The sequence below is a fragment of the Euleptes europaea genome, chromosome 9 (genome assembly GCF_029931775.1).
Source record: "Euleptes europaea isolate rEulEur1 chromosome 9, rEulEur1.hap1, whole genome shotgun sequence".
In the NCBI taxonomy this organism is placed as follows: Eukaryota; Metazoa; Chordata; class Lepidosauria; order Squamata; family Sphaerodactylidae; genus Euleptes; species Euleptes europaea.
The window spans coordinates 18,895,759-18,916,412 of NC_079320.1; positions in this window are offsets into that span (position 1 = coordinate 18,895,759).

Sequence of the window (20,654 nt, forward strand, 5' to 3'; positions counted from 1 at the left end):
GGTGGGAATGTGGCTCAGTGGTAGAACCTCTGCTTGGCATGCAGAAGGTCCCAGGTTCAATCCCCGGCATCTCCAGTTCAAGGGACTAGGTGATGTAAAAGACCCCTGCCTGAGACTCTGGAGAGCTGCTGCCGGTCTGAGTAGACAATACTGACTTTGATGGACCCGGGGTCTGGTTCAGTAGAAGGCAGCTTCATGTGTTCATGAGGAGCCGGGCACAGACCTGTGGGCTCCGATGGCCAACCGCAATGCCACGTATGCCAGACCTCACGTGAACCACACCATAAAGACGAACAAGCAAGCCGCCCACGCGCTCCGGCACACACGTTGGGCGGCACCGTCGACGGCGCAATTCAGCTTGCAAGAGTTTAAGATCGAACTCTCCAAATTAGTCAAGCCGGGCGTGCGCTGTCCTTTGTGCTTAGGCTTGGCCAGGCCCTCCCGCTTCTTGCTCAGGCACACTACCTGAGGTTTGCTGGGCAAAGCCAAAGCCACGCCCCTCTCCTTACTTGGAGCAGTGCAGTTGGAGGCAACTCACCAGCCCTTGTTCCCGAGGAGGGGGGAGAGCAGGTTGCAAAAGGCCATAGTGCGAAAACGCACGGGAGGTTTTGCCTTGGATTTGCCGCTCTCTAAATGCACATTTTCCCCAGTCAAATTTTCAAAACTCAAAAATAAGCCCCCATGCAGAGTTTTGAGAATTCAGATGGGGGAAATGTGCATCTAGAGAGGGGCAAATCCAAGGCAAAGCCTCCCATGTGTTATCGCCACTGGACTTAAACGGGCGCCTTGTTCCTTGAAAGAAAACAAGGGGTTCGGGGACATGCCTTAAGAAGGAGCCGGATATGCTACGTTCTCCACCCCCTTTCTTTTTGCGTTAAGTAGGAGGGCTTCGATGTGAACTTTATGCCCCCGAAAAGGTTTCAGTGGTAGTCTGGAAGCACGTGAGGGAAAAACGGGAGTGCATTTGAGCATATACAGAACTGGGATGGGCTGCGGCTCAATGGAAGACCTCTGTTTTTCATGCAGAAGGTCCCAGCTTCAATCCCCTGCATATCCACTTAAAAAGACCAGGTAGATGCGACAGATCTCTGCCTGAGACCCTGGACAGCCGCTGCCATACTGACCTTGATGGACCAAGGGTCTGGTTCAGTATAAGGCAGCTTCATGTATGTTCAGACTAGGTGCCCCAGTCTGAGTAGACAATAGTGACCTTGATGGACCAAGGGCAAAAAAGCATGGTCGCTTTAGCCTCCTTTATTCCCTGTTTCAGCCAGGATTCAGCCAGGATCGAACGCATGTTCGGCGAAACGCATGCGTTAGATCCTGGCTGAATCCTGGCTGAAACAGGGAATAAAGGAGGCTAAAGCGACCGTGCGTTTTCGCCCCAAGAGTCTAATTCAGTATAAGGCAGCTTCATGTATGTTTATGTGTGCTTTCTTATCACCGCCGATTAACCCCCAACAGGATTGAGGACTGACAGACCTAGACTTCGTGGGTGGGTCTACTCTGATCTCCCCTGGAAGCCCATCTAAATCCATGGCCATCACTGTATTTTGGGGTGAGGAACGCCATACATTAACTGAGTATTCTGTGAGAAAGTCCGTCCTCAGCCCAAAGGCCCATCAGGAGCAGCACATTCCCTTTACATTTTCTCCAAAAACGGCCTCTCCTCTTCACCTAGGAAGCCAGAGCAATTTAAGAAGGATGTAGACATGCTGGAACGTGTCCAGAGAAGGGCAACAAAGATGGTGAGGGATCTGGAGACCAAGTCCTATGAGAAAAGGTTGAAGGAGCTGGGTATGTTTAGCCTGAAGAGGAGAAGACTGAGAGGTGATAGGATAACCATCTTCAAGTACTTGGAGAGCTGTCATATAGAGGAGGGTGCCCAGTTGTTTTCTGTCTGGCCAGAACCAACGGGTTGAAATTAAATCAAAAGAGTTTCCATCTAAACACTAGGAAGAACTTTCTAACAGTTAGAGCGGTTCTTCAGTGGAACAGGTTTCCTCGAGAGGTGGTAAGCTCTCCTTCCCTGGAGGTTTTTAAGCAGAGGCTAGATGGTCATCTACCCTGACCTGGATGGCCCAGGCTAGCCTGATCTCATCAGATCTCAGAAGCTAAGCAGAGTCAGCCCTGGTTAGGATTTGGATGGGAGACCACCAAGGAATACCAGGGTTGTTGTGCAGAGGAAAGCACTGGCAAACCACCTCTGTTAGTCTCTTACCATGAAAACCCCGAAAGGGGTCGCCATAAGTCGGCTGCGACTTGACGGCACTTCACACACAGAGAGATATGGCCATCTAAGAGCCGGGTGGTGCAGAGTGGTAAGCTGCAGTACTGCAGTCCAAGCTCTGCTCACTACCTGAGTTCGATCTCGATGGAAGTTGATTTCAGGTAGCCGGCTCAAGGTTGACTCAGCCTTCCATCCTTCCGAGGTCGGTCAAATGAGTACCCAGCTTGCTGGGGAAGGCACTGGCAAACCACCCTTGTTCTGCCTAGTAAACGTCGGGATGTGACATCACCCCATGGGTCAGGAATGACCCGGTGCTTGCACAGGGGATGGCCTTTAGATGGCCATCTGTCAGCAATGCTGATTCGATTCTAAGACCTTAAGCACATCATGAGAGGGAGGCATCTTGGCCATCTTCTGGGCATGTAGAGGTCCCTGGGGGGTGAGGGGGTGGGGGAGGTAGTTGTGAATTTCCTGCATTGTGGAGGGGGTTGGACTAGATGATCCTGGCGGTCCCTTCCAACTCTATGATTCTATGGTTCTTCTATGACTTGCAAAATCTCTATTTAGAAATCACCCGATTCTTAACAACACAGATAACCGCTTCGTTCCGGAATCTTATCAAGAATTCCGACCCTAAACCTACAAAACCAAGCTAAACAATCCGGTGATTCGAGAAATGCTTCCAAAGCAGGCGTCTTTGACTGGATCGGGATGTTAGACATTAAGTTTTACCCCACAGGAAAGAATGGGAGCGGCAGACTGCTCTACTCTCGAGTAACCGGGGGAGTTAGAGCTTTCGAGCGGCAGCCGTGCTCGTGCGGACTCCGGCTCTCCAGCGTGGTGCGTTGCAAACCAGAGAATCGGCAGGCGATGGCCCAGGGGGAAATTGACTCCAGGGGAAACCTATGAAAAGAATGACACAAATGCGTGATCCTCGCATTTTTGTTAACCTAACAAACAAGCAAACGGTTCAGGCTTGGAGTTCCTGGAAACAGGAAACCAACGTCGTCGTCGTCGTCCCCCCCCCCCCTTCTGATCCAGATTTTTCTGATCCGAAAGCACCGAACCGGTTACTCTCCCCTTCCCCCCGCCCCCAAGAAAGGCCATTTATGCATGAGAGGTTTTGCCTTGGACTTGCTGGTCTCTAGATGCACTTTTCCTCAATCGAAATCTCAAAAATAAACCCCCATGAAGAGTTTTGAGAATTTGGATGGGGAAAATGTGCATCTAGAGAGCGGCAAATCCAAGGCAAAACCTCCCGTGCATAAATGGCCTTAATACACTCCTTAAACCGGATTCACCCCCTTGCCAGCACTTCTTCCAAAGGCCCCAACGTACACACTAACTGATGTGGAAGGGGTTCTAACCTCCTTTTGTGTATAGAAAGCCACGGACGGGGGGAGGGGGTCAGCTTGCTAAATGTTTGGTCCTCCTCCGATCCTGAGCTTGTAACGGACTGATACAAAGAAATACAACAGGTAAAGTTGCCCGCTCCCCATCTCCAAACTTGGGAAAACGTGGGATTCAGAAGAAATTGGGCCTCGAGGGTGCCGCGGGAGACACCCCTTGAATTTTGCCGCTACAGACCCCCATTTGGAATGATCTTCGGTCTAGAAAACACAGCAGCAGGGTTGGGTTTGAATCTTCGGTCTTTTCATCTGGGATGAAAAGAGCCAAGCGGCAGAAGATACGGCGTCGGGTCGTCCTCGTCGTCTCCCCTTTCTTGAGCAGGCATCCCCCGGCCGCTCGCCCGCTCCCTTGGGTGCTCCCTTGGGTCCATCGAGGGAAAAGCCGACCCCACCGGGGAGGGAGGCTGCGCCGGGGAGTCCCGGCCGGGCCGCGGGGGAGCCGAGCAGGTGAGAGTGTCGCTTTCCCGACAAGAAACGCAGCACCTGCCCCTCCGATAACCTTTCGCACCGCCCAGCCCGCGTCGGGTTACCTGGGAGCCGTCGGAGCTGCCGGCTGCTCTTGAACACATGAAGCTGCCTTCTACCGAATCAGACCCTTTGGTCCATCAAAGTCAGCATTGTCTACTCAGGCCGGCAGCGGCTCTCCGGGGTCTCAGGAAGAGGTCTTTTCACATCACCTACTTGCCTGGTCCCTTTAACTGGAGATGCCGGGGATTGAACCTGGGACCTTCCGCGTGCCAAGCAGATGCTCTGCCACTGAGCCACAGCCCCTCTTCGAGCCCGGCGAGCCCGCGAAGCCGCCGACCGACCGACCGGGGACTGAGCGGGCTGCGCCACCCAGGGAAAAGTTCGTCGGGATGGTCAGGGCGCCCCTTCGGTTTTGAAGCCGGCCAGCGCCGGGAGGTCGTTAGCTAGTCCGACGTGGCTCCCGGAGACTTGGGGGTGAAACCCCCCTGGTCCTGAAACTGGCTAGGAGCTCTTGGGCCGGCCCCCTCCCTCCTCGCCTAGCCTACCTCACAGGGTTGCTGTGAGGCGGTGAGAACAAACCGTAGGTCACCCTTGGCTCCTGAATGCGCAAAACAGAAGGAGCAACCCTAAGCAGCTTTACTCAGAAGTAAGTCTCGTGTTATTCAGCGGGGCCTACTCCACAGGATTTCAGCCTCAATGTTTTGACATTCCCATGAACACAGCATCACAATACCTCCCCCCCCCTTAACTGATGACACCCTTCATGCATCCAATCCTGTTAAGGTGCGTATAGACCCAGCTCGGTGAAGTGGTTAAAGTGTGGGGCTAGGATCTGGGAGACCCAGGTTCCAATCCCCACTCTGCCAAGGAAGTATGCCGGGTGATCTCGAGTCAGCCACACCCTCTCAGCCTAACCTACCTCACGGGGTTGTTGTGAGGATAAAAAGGAAGGAGGGGAGAAGGAGGCTAGCCGCTTTGGGTCCCCGTTGGCGAGAAAGATGGGACATAAACAAAGTTAATCACATTAATCAAAAAGTAAATAAAACGAATGATTGAATGTGTTGATAGGCCCCCTGCAATCCGCCTTGCGCCGAAGTGAGAAAGGTGGAGTATAAAGCACTCGAATAAAAAACAAACACAATCGAAGGAAGCGGATTACAGTCCACAAAACCTTCTGCCTCCATAAATCTGTTACTTTTCTTTTTTTGTAGGGCCACGAGGTTCCTTCTTTGCTTTAACCACAAACACTGCTGGTGCCGTGTTTGCTCAGCGAGGTTACCTCTAGGTAAGCGTGCATAAAGATTATGGCCCCAAACAGCCACCTCTCTGGAGTTTACTTCCTTAGGCGTTTCTAAGCACTTGATGGGGGGGGGAGGGGACGAAAAGAAAAGCAGGACAACAAAAATCTGAATTTTGCTTTCGCTTGGGTGAAGGAACTCCTGAGATTTAAAAGCGCATTTACACCACAGAGGAAAAATCATATGGGGGGGGGGAGGGAGAAGGGCCGCCGGGTCCCATAGCAGTTACATAAGAACATAAGAAAAGCCATGCTGGGTCAGACCAAGGCCCATCAAGTCCAACAGTCTGTTCACAAGGTGGCCAACCAGGTGCCTCTAGTTACTGTGGCCAGCGTGGTGTAGTGGCTAAGAGCGGTGGTTTGGAGCGGTGGACTCTGATCTGGAGAACTGGGTTTGATTCCCCACTCCTCCACATGAGCGGCGGAGGCTAATCTGGTGAACTGGATTTGTTTCCCCACTCCTACACACGAAGCCAGCTGGGTGACCTTGGGCTAGTCACAGCTCTCTTAGAGCTCTCTCAGCCCCACCTGCCTCACAGGGTGTGTGTTATGGGGAGGGGAAGGGATTGTAAACCGGTCTGATTCTTCCTTAAGTGGCAGAGAAAGTCGGCATATAAAAACCAACTCGTCGTCGTCTTCTTACTGAATACGCAGCAGCACATATCCAAGTTCCGTGGTGTCCAATGGGCCCTATTCTGGCGAATAAATGTGTATAAGAATCTCAGAGGCCTCCCAGGAATGTTTCGCTCGGAAGCCAGTCCGGTGGCCTTAGCCAAGGCTTAGGTAGCCAATAATCCCTAGAGAAAAATCTCCTCCCTCTGTAAACAGATGTTTAATGAGCCAGTGTGGTGTAGTGGTTAGTGTCAGGCTGGGATCTGGGAGACTCAGGTTCGAATCTCCACCCCGCCATGGAGCTTGCTGGGTGGCTTTGGGCCAGTCACCCACTCCGACCCACCCTAGAGGGTTGTTGTGAGGATAAAATGGAGGCGCGAGGAGAGGGAGCCGAAGTAAATAAATAAAGATGTGTGGAAGTGGGCTACTAAAATAACATCCCATGAAGCCTCTATTAAAAGGGACAAGACCATTTTTCTCCAGGCAATTGGCAACTCTTATAAAGCTATCGTTCGCGGCCTCACCTGGGAGAAAGCCCGACAGAACACCACGGGCCAAACCTCATGAAGCCACCGTAGATTGAACTGCGAAACCTCCTGTCTAGTAACTGTGCTTAGGATCGCAGACTAATGGGAGGATTTGCCTCTCTCTAAATGCACATTTTCCCCTGCCAAATTTTCAAAACTCAAAAATAAGCCCCCAATGCAGAGTTTTGAGAATTCAGATGGGGAAAATGTGCATCTAGAGAGCGGCAAAACCTCTGGTGCGTTTTCTCCCTTGGGTGCTTCAGGTTCCAGCCCGAATTATTTAGCCTCTAATCCCATTAAATGTGTTTAGGATCCCGTGGCCAATCCCTTTGGCGGTCGAGCCCTTAGAGATCGTGCGGCATATGACGGCGCTATGCCAATTACCAAAAGTTGAGGACAGTTTTTTTTTTAAAGCTCAACACATCATACGACCTATAGCTGATGTCCTCAGTTAAGGGGACGGGAGGGGGAAGAAGAATAACGTCTTGACTTTTTTTCTTTGGAACAGGCCTGGAGCGTAAGAGAACCGGGTATATTTCCATTCTGAAGTTCTGCTCGGGCGTTTGCATAACAACCTTCCCCAACCTTCCCCCCCCCGCTGCCCGCCCCCGGATCCCCGTTAACAAGCTGTAACGCGTAGCCGCAGGTTGCTCTGATCTCATTAATATTTTGGAAATGTGAATATTGAGCGTCGGCGGCCGCTCATTCGCCATATGCCGGGCCACTCCCGCTATGCTGGCTGCTTCCTTTCACTCCATTATGAGCAATTAGCCTGCGCCTTCCCAAGTCAGATCCAAGTATCCAAGAGACTCGGGCGAAGGAATCAGTTATGTGCGGGTGCGAGCGAAGCATGCTTAATGGCTCTCCGGACAAACAAAAGCGAGGGTCCCGGCGGGGCTTGAATCAGCCCTCTGGCGCCTCCTCCCCAAGGCATCAGCTGGGAGGCAGCCCCCTTGGAATCGATGGGGCGCGGAGGAGCGCCCCCCAGGACCCCGCCGCGAAAGCGCTGGAGTGAAATTGACCGGGGCGAGGGGCAGCGCTCGCTAGAGCCCTTTGAAAGTGACGCGCGTGGGTTCGCTCCCCTCTCTGGCACAATCCCTGGGTTGCCAGTCCGCTAAACTCACCACCCAAAACCGATTCCCCCCCCCTTTGATGCCATTTCCTTCGAGCTCCTCAAGTTTAGGACTACAGTAACTGCATTGATATTCCATCAAGAAGAAGAAGACAAGGAGCGAAAATGCATGTGAGGTTTTGCTTTGGATTTGCCCCTCTCTAGGTGCACATTTTCCCCATCTGAACTCTCAAAACTCTGCATGGGGGCTTATTGTTGAGTTTTGAGCATTTGGATGGGGGAATGTGCATCTAGAGAGCAGCAGATCCAAGGAAAAACCTCCCATGCGTTTTCGCCCTTGGTTTTTATATGCTGACTTTGTCTACCACTTAAGGCAGAATCAAACCGGTTTACAATCCCTCCCCCTCCCCACAAAAAGACACCCTGTGAGGTAGGTGGGGCTGAGAGAGCGCTAAGAGAGCTGTGACTAGCCCAAGGTCACCCAGCTGGGTTCGTGAGGAGGAGTTCACCAGATTAGTGTTCCCCGCTCATGTGGAGGATTGGGGAATCAAACCCGGTTCTCCAGATTAGAGTCCATCACTCCAAACCACTGCTCTTGATCCCTTCACCAGGCTGGCTCTCCTGGTGCATTTTGTTTCTCCCAATCGCTCACAGTGCAGCTTTCACTTCTCTTTCTAAAACTGTAATTTCTTCTTCAGGAGGTTATTTTTGGAAAGGAATCTGCACGACCTGAGCAAGGCTGTTAAGGACAGGACATTTTGGAGGACATTAATTTATAGGGTCACCGTAAGTCGGAAGCGACCTGACGGCACTTAACACAGAGAAACACAACTCTGCATACGACTGCACTACGTTTAACATCTGCTGGAGGATGCCTTTACCTTGGGGTCTTCTAAACCACAGCATCACCTTTACTCAGCAGTAAGCCCCGCTGTGTTCAACGGCACTTATGCTTAGGTAAATGGGCACAAGACTGCATCCTTAGGTGAAATCCCAGCCGGTTTCCTTGGAAATGAGTTCTATGAAATCATGAAGACAGGCAGCAGTTTCCGGCGCGCTTGCTCCGGGAGTAAGTCCCATCGTGATCTTACTCCGGACTGCGTGGGATCAGGTCGAATTGCTTCTTATATACACACAGAACAGGGGAGGTATTGATACGCGACTCTTCCAGATTTGTCTTCCCCGCGTGCCTTTACTCACAAAGGATACCCATTTGACCTGTTCCTCTTGGTTTTTTTTTTTTTTAACATCGATAATGAGAAAACGCGTGTTTAGGATGATGTTAACATGCCGCTCAGTGGAATTTTTGCATCGGAGCATGAAATGCCTTGGAGGCAGTAGAGTAAGGGGGGCTTTGTAGTTTTGTAAAACCATCGGAAGTTTTATTGATCTGCGCGTTTTTCTGTGCCTAGTGAAGGGGAACGCTTTTGCTTGTCTTAGATCTTAGTGGGCGGGGAAGCGATGGAGCGTTCCCTCGCGCTGCTCAAAACCCCGACCGTCAGCCCCATGAATCACAACCAACATAAACTGGATAGTTTGCCTGGAAACCCTCTCTTTGCTTTGCGCGGGTCCATCCTTAAACCACGAGCCAGGGCCGCAATCCAATTAAAACGGGGGACGGCTGGGTTCAACTTAACTCTGGTAGCCGGTCTGAAATGTAAACCTATTTGCAAGTTAGGAAAAAAAGATTGGAGAGGAAATATCCTTGCCTCTGTTGGCATATAGATTCTTCTTCTCCTCCTCCTTCTCCTCCCAGTTCCGCGTTTATGCAGCTGGGGGGCGGGGGTCCAGCCTAATAGTGCAATCCTAAAAGACAGCCAGAGTGGCCTAGAGGTTAAAGTGCCAGACTAGGATCTGGGAAACCCAGGCTCAAATTCCCACCCCCACCATGGAAGCTTGCTGGGTGACCTTGGGCCATTCACACACTCTCAGCCCTGACCCTAACTAGTATTTGAATGGGGGACCTCCAAGGAATACCAGTGGTGAGGCGGAGGGTGGCAATGGTAAACCACCTCCAAAAGTCTCTTGCCTTGAAAACCCTACAGGGTCGCCTTAAGTCTGCTGTGGATTTCCTGGGAGTAGGCTTTCTTTGAATAGACCTCAGTAGGATTCTGAGTAGACTTCTTTAGATCACTCTTTAAGTGGGGTTGGGTTCAATGGAGCTTATTCCCAGTTAAACGGGAAGAAGACTGCAACCTCGTGGCCCAGGCTTATCCAGTAGCTTCCTCTGAGCCTTTCCTTCCCTGAGTAAAAGCTACTGCAGAATCAATGCACATTCCAGTGGGGATGCAGGTGCTGGAAGCCAGCTATGGCCAGAGGGACTCCCTCCAGGATCTGCCCCACCCACCCAGCACTCCTTAAATTTTGCAACATGCACACATATGTGCCTTGAATTCTCAATTTATTAACTTCATGGATTCAGGTTGCAATCGTATGCACATTTGTGTGTGTATGTTAAATGCCCTCAAGTCGCTTCCGACTCATGGCGGTCCTATGAATCCATGTCCTCCAAAACGTTGGGTCTTTCTCTTTTCCTCATGCACACTTACATGGGAGTAAATCCTGTCGCACAGTTCAAGCGACTTCTGAGCAAACATGCATAGAATCGTGCTACACACAGCTAGAGCTTTCTGTCTGGGGGCCGATTATATTCATTTATATTCCAATGGTCATCTTTAAAAAAAAAATAATAATCTGGTTTTAGGCTGCAATTCTACACACTTTAGCACCAGGGATTAACTGCTAAGCAAACGTGCATGTATGAGTGTTAGGGTGTGAAATCTGGACATTGAAGAAAGCTGATAGGAAGAAAGTAGATTCCCTCGACATGTGGTGTTGGAGGAGAGTGGATACCATGGACAGCCAAAAAAACAAATCAGTGGGTTCTAGATCAAATCAAGCCTGAACTGACCCTAGAAGCTAAAATGACTAAACTGAGGCTATTGTAGTTTGGTCATGTTATGAGAAGACAAGAGTCACTGGAAAAGACAGTCATGCTAGGAAAAGTTGAGGGCAGCAGGAAAAGAGGACGACCCAACAAGAGATGGACGGACTCAATAAAGGAGGCCACAGCCCTCAGTTTGCAAGATCTGAGCAAGGCTGTCAAACACAGGACATTTTGGAGGACTTTTATTCATAGGGTCGCCATGAGTCGGAAGCAGCCCCCCGAGTTCCAAGCCAGGCGGGGCAACCCTCAAGAAATGGGAGGCATGGACAACATGTTGTGTAAATGAATTTAATTTGGGAAACATTAAGGGATATGTTTTGATCTAATTCAAACTCTTTGAAGTAATTACGATACCAAAGTTAAAGATTAGATTTTTCAGAAAATGTTAAATGTGGTCGATTATAATGAATTAGACATTAAATACAAAGAGCGAAATAAGGATATCAAATGGACAGAGGAGGGGAGAGGGGAAGTCAAATGTAAACCTATTTGCAAGTTAGGAAAAAAAGATTGGAGAGGAAACATCCTTGCCTCTGTTGGCATATAGATTCTTCTTCTCCTCCTCCTCATATACTTTGTGAATGGAATGATACAATAGAATGTGAACTAGTTTGGAAAAGAAAGAAAGAAAGAAAGAAAGAAAGACAGAAAGACAGAAAGACAGAAAGAAAGACAGAAAGACAGAAAGACAGAAAGAAAGAAAGACAGAAAGACAGAAAGACAGAAAGAAAGAAAGACAGAAAGAAAGACAGAAAGAAAGAAAGAAAGAAAGAAAGACAGAAAGAGAAAGAAAGACAGAAAGAGAAAGAAAGACAGAAAGAAAGGGAGGAAGAGAGGAAGAGAGAAAGGAAGGAAGGGAGGGAGGGAAGAAAGGAAGAAAGGAAGAAAGGAAGAAAGGAAGAAAGGAAGAAAGAAAGAAAGAAAGAAAGAAAGAAAGAAAGAAAGAAAGAAAGAAACGAGAAGAGTCGCGCCGAGAAACTTTCCTCCGAAATAAGGCCTGGAGGGGAACAGAAAGGGTTAAAGTCGAGAGCGGCTGCAAAGGAAGGCGGGGGGGGGCGTCGTCCACGAGCGCTCCTTAATTAGGGCTGCCCGGGTGACAAGGGGCGCGCGCGCGCGAGGAGCCCGGTCTCTCTCTCGCGCGCGCGCGCCGTAGTGGGGGGGGGGCGCAGGTCTGGCAGCGCCCCCCGGCCGCCCGGGCCGGCTGTCTGGAGCGGGGCACGCGCCGTCAGCTGGCGAGCGGAGGGGCCATTCAGGCCGCCCCTCGGGGAGCGGCAGCGGCGCGTTGCCCGCCCGCCTGCCCTCATCATCCTCTTCGTCATTGCCCGCCCCCCGAGGCCCAGCGGAGCACAACAGCCAGCCTCGGCCAAGCCGCCCCCTCTCCCCCCTCCCAGGAGCCGCACAGCAGCCCGGCAGCGACTCGCCTCGCCTCTCCCCCCACCCCCGGCAGCACGCGAGGGCACCGGCAGGGCGCCGGGGAGGGAGGGAGGGAACAAAGGGGGTGGGGTGGGAAGGGTGGGGGAGGACACGCTCGCCCGCCCGCGCCCCAGAGGGCTGCCGCAGCCGGCCGGCCGGCGCCCCCTCTCCGCGGTGCGCCCTGGGCGCGCTCTGCGACCTGAAGGGGGTCGCTTGGGGTGGTCGCATTCTGGGCTGGACCACTGCAGCGCGTGCTGGGGGGAAGCTGCGTGGCAAAATGTCATGTTAGGGTAGCCCCCCACTCAACAGTCTTCCTGGGTATATTATGAACCTGGGAACTCTGTTGGTTGGTTTTTATTTTATTTTTTATGTGAGCTACATTTTAAAATGATTGTCGTCCAACGCCCCGCCCTCCCCCGGACAATGCAGTGGTATGGCCCAGAACTCTACTACACCTACCAGCATATCAAAGAAGATAGAGTTCTCTTTGATGTACTAGGTCCAGGATATATTGAGGGGACATTTAGCAGGGGCCTCACATGCATGGCTCACATTTGACACACTTGTTCTTTATTTGTTTATGTTGTCGCTTGAAAAGTTTTTGCAACTTGTTTTTATCTGCATCATTTCATTAATTGGTTTTGGTTCATTTGCACCCTCGTTTCTCCCCAATGGGGACTCAAAGCGGCTGACATCATTCTCCTGTCTTCCATTTTATCCTCACAGCAGCCCTGTGAGGTAGGTTAAGCTGAGAGTGTGTGACTGGGCCAAGGTAACCCACTGAACTTCGGATTCGAACTCTTGTCTCCCAGACCAACACTCTTAACCACACTGGTTTTCATATGTCTTTTTGTTTTTGTTTTTTTGTTTTTTTAAATTACAGCCAGGGGCCTGAAAATCTACAAGTGCTCCAGGTTTCTCTGGACCTCTGAGAGGGCCTGGCTAAGTCTTCTGTTTTTTTCCATGTAGGGAATGCTTTGCCTGGGAGGAGAATTAAAAATATGTTTTTCCTCTTCCCTTTCTTGCATGCTGACTGAAATCTGGAATACTATCACTGGTTTCTACATGTTTGGGGCTGGGTTTTGGGTGTTTTTTTTTTTTTTTTTGGCTGATCAAAAAATAGTTTATTCCATGTATTTATAGCCTGAACTTTCTCACTGATGTTAAAGGTGGACGACACAGTGTAAGACAATGTAATCAAATGGTATCCATGGAGGCTTCAAAGATTCCCATTCTCAGCAATGAAAAGCTTATCAGCATCTAGTCCTGTTACTTGTTGTGTTGCCTCTTAAAGATATCATGACCACACAAGCCATAGGCACAATCACAAACTTTTGTTCCATCAGACACAAGTGGCTGGCTTTGCATCCTCCTGTTCCACACAGCAAACTCCAAAGCCTTCCTGCAGCTGAAGGAGCTTGTCCTCTAACTGGGGAAGAGCCACTTCCGTTGGAGAAAGACTCCTTGGGAGGGGGAAAGGCTTCAAACTTGGCTGAGCAGAGCGGCAGGACATGAGCCATTGTTATAGCTGCATTGTCGCTACAGCAGGTGCTTTAAAAAAAGGGTCCCTGCCCCTAAGAGTGTGCCATCTCAATTTAGATTAAGGGGAAGAGCTTGCCGAAGCAAATGTAAACAATGGAGGACTGTGAGCCACAGTTACGCACAATGCAAGCAAAGTCCCAGCTATATTTACTCAGACTCAGAGGTCTGGGTGGTGTGTGTGTGTTAAGTGCTGTCAAGTCACTTCTGACTCATGGTGACCCTATGAATCAAAGTCCTCCAAAATGTCCTATCTTTGACAGCCTTGCTCAGATCTTGCAAACTGAGGGCTGTGGCCTCCTTTATTGAGCCAATCCATCTCTTGTTGGGTCTTCCTTTTTTCCTGCTGCCCCCAACATTTCCTAGTATGATTGTCTTTTCCAGGGACTCTTGTCTTCTCATAATGTGACCAAAATACGATAGCCTCAGTTTAGTCATTTTAAGGTCAGTTCAGGCTTGATTTGATCTATAACCCACTGATTTGTCTTTTTAGCAGTCCACGTATCCATAACACGGATGGTCTGGGTGGAGGAGGGCTAAATCCCAACTGTGTGTAAAGGGTTGCAGCTTTAGTTTCGGCTGGGCATGCGAACAACACACAACAACTCTGGTTGGCAACCGTATAGTCGTAGTTGGATTATAATCACCACTGTCTACATCTTCCACACTGGAAAGAGTGTAACAAACAAACAAAAAAACCCTGTACCTTGGCTGCTAGCCTTCACTGTGAGTTCAAAAGAGCAGCTAAAGTGGAACTAATTTGAATATCTGAGACGGAGCCCAGTACTTTTTCCTCTGAAATGTGGGTAAGGTCGGTTTAATGGAACGATTATCGGGCTAATCAGTTGTAGTGCCAGCACGGAGACACCTTATCATGTGCAGCTGCTGTGCCATCTCCTGACTGCTCTTAACTATAGCAATTGAAGCTGGAGCCCGGGGGTGGGGGGGATCAATTAGAGGCGGAACTCACTATCCTGCTCAATTATTCCAGCAAGGAAAACAAAAATTGCAACGTCTACACTAACCTGCTTGCTGTAAGGCAAGTATTTCACACTACCTTCCTGCTCCTCCTGCCTGCCCAACAACTGCCGACAGAGTATTAGAGGAAAACAGTTTCTCCAAGATTCTAAAATCCTTAGCAGGCCCAGGGAAAACCACCTTTCATTTGTCATAATCTGTTTTGCACCAAACAGATTGATGGAGACATAAGAAATGTGAAGATAGTGCCTTCGGTTGTCTTTCCCATTCTGCTTTCCCATGGTTATTATAACATCGCATCTCTTGTCAGTAGTTTGAATTGTTAATACAATTTGTATATTTGTGTAGGTTTCACATTTGTGGGAGAACTCGTTATTTATGTAACTCTCCTTGACGATTTGATACATGTACCTTTGATGGATTCACAATGTTAAAGACACAATAGCATATTTTATCATCCTTTGTTTGGCAGTTTATTTCTCTGTGTCCATTACACAGTTGGCTGGTGCCACTTTGTTCTTATCAACAATCTGTTTGGCAGCAGTACCAAGCAGTTAATTACACTCAGTACATGCTCAGAAGCACACACCTTTATCACGTTCTAGGGCTCTCTGCCATTTAAAAGGAACACCTGTCTTCAACACTTCTTTTTCCTGTTTCAGCAGCACGTGCCAGGCTACCTCACTCCACTCCTGCATTTCCCTTGGCTGGGGAACAGGAACCATGGCTTGTAGGCAGGTGTGAGCTCCAGAAACTACTCTTTTTTTTTAAGAGTACAGGATTCTGGGTGTGGTAGTGATGGTGTGTGTTCCTGGTCTTAGCTAATGTCTTTGTCTCAGATAATATTTATGGTCATAAATGGTTTGCATTTACAGATTCCGGGAGGGTAGGTCCATAAGTGGTTATTGGCCTCGATGACAGAATGAAAACTCCAGAGACTGCTCAATTACAACTTATAATGAAGCTCAAGACTATGCATTCTCCCGGACTTAACAGAGATCTGGGATTCCTGCCTCATTACCAATGCTGATTTCTCCATGCCTACTATACTAGCCCCGTGGCATAGAGTGGTAAGCTGCAGGACTGCAGTCCAAGCTCTGCGCACAACCTGAGTTCCATCCCGACGGAAGTTGGTTTCAGGTAGCCGGCTCAAGGTTGACTCAGCCTTCCATCCTTCCGAGGTTGGTAAAATGAGTACCCCGCTTGCTGGGGGTAAAGTGCAGATGACTGGGGAAGGCACTGGCAAACCACCCCGTAAACAAAGTCTGCCTAGTAAATGTCAGGATGTGACGCCACCCCTGGGTCAGGAATGACCCGATGCTTGCACAGGGGACCTTTACCTTTTTACTGCTACCCCTCTGCATATCATACCTAATCCAGTCACACCTGCTAATGTTATTTACTTGCTTTTGACATTTACATTGCCATTGTGTGTCTAATTCACTGGTCTCTACTTAAGGATAGATGGACTCACATTCTAGCTGTATCTGAAGAAGTGAGCTGTGGCTCATGAAAGCTCATACCCTGCCAGAAATGTTGTTAGTCACATGAACACATGGAGCTGCCTTATACTGAATCAAACCTTTAGTCCATCAAACTCAGTATTGTCTACTCAGACCGGCAGCGGCTCTCCAGGGTCTCAGGCAGAGGTCTTTCACATCACCTAACTTGCCTAGTCCCTTTAACTGGAGATGCCAGGGATTGAACTTGGGACCTTCTGCATGCCAAGCAGATGCTCTACCACTGAGCCACAGCCCTGCTACTGGACTCTTGCTCTTTTCTACCTCCTGAGACAGTAGAACTCAGAAGATTAGTTCCGGGGAGGGGGGACCACCGGAGGAGGCTTTAGCCTCTGTGTTGCTGCTTGTGGATCTCCTGGAGTGTCAAGGTAGCCACTGTGGGAAACAGGATGGTGGACTAGATGGACCCTTGCAGGATTTAATTTTTTTTAAATGTAAACCTTCATTTGTATTCGCTGTTCAACAGAGCAAGTATGTCAGAAGGAGCATCTTATAGATGCGTATGTTAAGTGCTGCCAAGTTGCTTCCAACTCATGGCAACCCTATGAATCAATGTCCTCCAAAACATCCTATCCTTAACAGCCTTGCTCAGCTCTTGCAAACTGTGGTCCGTGGCTTCCTTGATTGAGTCAATCCATCTCTTGTTGGGTCTTCCTCTTTTCCTGCTGCCCTCAACTTTTCCTAGTATGACTGTCTTTTCTAGTGACTCTTGTCTTCTCATAATGTGACCACAGTACGACAGCCTCAGTTTAGTCACTTTAGCTTCTAGGGTCAGTTCAGGCTTGATTTGATCTATAACCCACTGATTTGGGTGGGGGGGTTGGCAGTCCACGGCATCCGTAACACTCTCCTCCAACACCACATTTCAAAGGAATCTACTTTCTTCCTTTTAGCTTTCTTCATTGTATTTAAGAGATACAACCACACAATTCCCCCAGCAGTGTCCAAACGTAGCAATGTGGATTGCAGAGGCCGCAAAAAAATAACACCAGTTAAACCAAAGTAATAGGATTTAATACTCTTTTACATCCCGATCTCTGGCTGTCCTCCACAAGTGACACGGGAATTTTTCATTTTCCTCCTCTGCAATTCAAGCGTAAAACATATACTCCAGCCAGAAGAGGCACTCAGTTTGCCAACAGCTCTCTTTTGCTTTGTATACAGCATTGACAACGTTAACAAGTTATGCATGCCTATCACTTTTGATAGTGCCAAATTCCGTGTCCAGCTAAATCACTCATGTTTATTTCATCGTGTTAATGGGATTAAACTAGCTCCTCTCTCAGTACTGAGCCTTAAATAAATTGTTTTTTTTTTTTTAGTAACTGGTAAACCATTTAGCAGGGTGTCTACGTGTGCCTGGAGTGTGTGTGTGTGTATGGTGGGGGGGGGGGGAGATGCTAAAGTTTTATTGGCCAGTTAATCTGTTGTAGATCAATGAAACCATGCACCATCCCATCTGGCTGATCTATCTATATTCAAGAGGGGGGAACCTCTGTTTGAAGTCAAAATTCCTCCCCTAGAGATCATGCTGGGTAATTTAGCCTCCTTCCAAACATACACAGAGAAGACACAATGGCCCTTAATGCTCATCTCAAGCATTACTGTCCAAAAGCCAGCTAAAAGTTAAACAGTTTGACAGTGGTAATTCCTCTTCTGAATTAATAGTTGGGTAAGAGCCGCTGTCATAATGCAAAAGTAATTTTTATGACACTTTTATAATACTTGAGAGATTGGAACAAATAGTGTGGGGGAAGCCACTGAGACAGAATTTTTGACAAGCAGCCTAGTCTCGAGAAAACACTTGTCTAGGGTTTACTGGTCGATCGTGGAGGAGGAAAGAGGCAGGAGAGGGAGTCATGTACACGTTTCGTAGTTATTCTAGCTCATAAAAAGTAGTATTAGGACTCTTTCATAGTACTGAATCTTTAAAATATTTTTTTTAATGGGTAGTAGAATATTTAATTCCCTCCCCTCAAAGGGATTTTTTAATTCAGCAGGCACAGCTTTCTCTGTTACAGCTGAAAAAAAGAGTGTCTGTTGATACCCACCCTCCACAGAGCAGTAGTTAATTACATTCACTTGGACACTAACAGCCCATTCCTGAGCCCCAGGGCCGAAAGTCCATAGGAGGTACGCAAGTGGCCGCACCGGCACCCGTGCTTGTGCCGCCAAGACTGGCCCGGACGCCAGCCATGGGGTGTTCATGCCAGCCTCCGTGGATTGCCATGGCAGCGTGGCCCTGGGACGCCAGCTTGGCCTCCCGCCGATGTCCCAGTGTGCAAGTACTCATGCCAGTGCAAGTGCTCGCGCTAAAGCATCGCTTTAGTCTATAGGGCTCCCCCCCCATTTTTATTTTTTGGAGTTAAATGGCCCTTTCTCCTGCTCACAGCAGCCTCCAAACCTCTTTGGAGGTGTCGCAGCAGCGCCACGGCCACGCCATCCCTGGGCACTGCTGGACTCAGGAATGAGCTGCCCAGTATCTTCCTCTGATTTGTAGACCCCATTCAGAGGACACCGGTGTTCCCTCTGCTATGTGATAATGTTGAGAAAGTACTGGTTGTTCTGTGTTCTTTTGCAGGGTTTTTGCTGCACCGCAGTTTCTGCCCAAAAGGGCCGTAGCAGTCCTCTTCAGAACTGGCTATATGACTTCTGCCATGCACTTAAGGGCACTAAGATAGCACTGGATCTTCTAGAAGTAATTTAGCCTCAGACTACAACTAGAGAAGGGAAACTTGCAGGGGTAAGGACAGTAATCTTCCAGTGTAAATGTAATCTTTGATTCCAACCTATGACGAAAATGGTGGAACTGCCATGCCATTGTGCTAGAACAGCTGATCTGTACATTTCAGAATTATGTGGGAAGCCATTTTGGTACCTGCCCCCTTTCAAACTTCAGAGATGTCTGTATGCTTGAATGATACATCCATTAATCCATGAAATCTATATCTATATCTGCATCTATATCTGTGTGTGTGTGTGTTAAGCGCCATCAAGTCCCTTCCGACTCATGGCGACCCTATGAATTAATGCCTCCAAAATGTCCTATCCTTAACGGCCTTGCTCAAGTCTTGCAAACTGAGGTCTGTGGCTTCCTTTATATTATAAAGTCAATCCATCAGCAGAGGAGAGGTTGCTACAAGGCCACCATTGATCCCTCATGAGTTTGGCCATGCCTTCCTAGGGCTTCTGGGTTGAGGGTGGCCACTGGGCATGCCCCAGGTCTTTCAAAGGCCTGAAGGAGGAGGCTGAATTAGATGTACCAGCTCCGGCTGCCTGCATAGAGGGTAATAGAGTGGTACTCAACCCAAGTCCCTCTCCATGTGAGGTCAAGGAAGGATGCTTCATCCAAGGTAGCTCCCAGTGCATGATACCCAGGGTCTGAGACCAGACAGAGGCCTTTGCTATTTTATTGTGAATACACTGTTGAATTGGAAGAACCCGTTTAAACACATGGAAGAATGGAATTGTAAAACTTCCTGGGCTGCATCACTGCATGTGGGAAGGCAATCCATATTTGAACTGACTGTTTTTTCTCCCTCTCTCCTTGCACATAGAAAGACAGCAAGGGAGAAGGCCTTTATCATAAATTTGAATTGACAAGGAGAGTATTAAATACAGGGACTCCTCCGCCCATTGCTGAATCCAGGAAAAGTTTTCCCACTTGATTCTCCTGAATGCACACACTAGCTCAAAGATGAGCGCATGTGGAACTTTTTGTCTGAAACGTTACAATGTTTTCTTTCACTATATTCTCTCCATACATTTAGAAACATATAAGTAAGGGAAACCGCCCAGTTTCCCCTGGTGTCTGAATACATATCTTTCAAAATGCTGAAGTTTCTAGACTAGCACCAGAGCTAAAATCTTGTAAGAAGCTTTTTCTATTAATTAAAGTGTGGGCAAAAACATTCTATTGCAGCTGCTTCTGATTCTGCTTCCCTTCCTGTGTTGCACTGATGTTCATTAAAGTGTGTCGAGCTCCCAGAAGCCCAGTCAGGTGTCTATTTAACTCCCACCCCGCTGCAGTCCTCCAGAATCTTATCTACGGTCAATATTTTACACTGAGGGATGGGGAATCGTGTCTGCTTCCTGCTCAAAGGGAGGGAACAGCATAAAGCAATTAGATAAGGAGTACTTGGCAAATACACCGAATTGGGAGGGAAGGGACAGTAACTCTCCAGTAGTTGATATGCCCCATATCAACAAACCACTGGGTAGTGGCTGATTCTAGTGGTCTCCTTGTGATGCATGCATTACTATGCATTACTACTATACAGATGTGTCCGCATCCATTCAGGGGACATCCTTTCAGATATGTGTAGATTACCTTGACTTCCAAGTAAGACAGCTTATGATTTCATTCTTGAATCATGACCTTGTTGCAAAAATGGATACTGATTCATGTTTTGAACTTTGCCTGCCATTCAGTGACTATGCTTTCCTTTCATTTATCTGAATATCCTATAGGGCAGTGATGGCGAACCTTTTAGAGACCGAGTGCCCAAACTGCAACCCAAAACCCACTTATTTATCGCCAAGTGCCAATGCGGCAATTTAACCTGAATACTGAGGTTTTAGTTTAGAACAGGGGTGGGGAACCTTTTTTCTGCCAAGGGCCATTTGCATATTTATAACATCG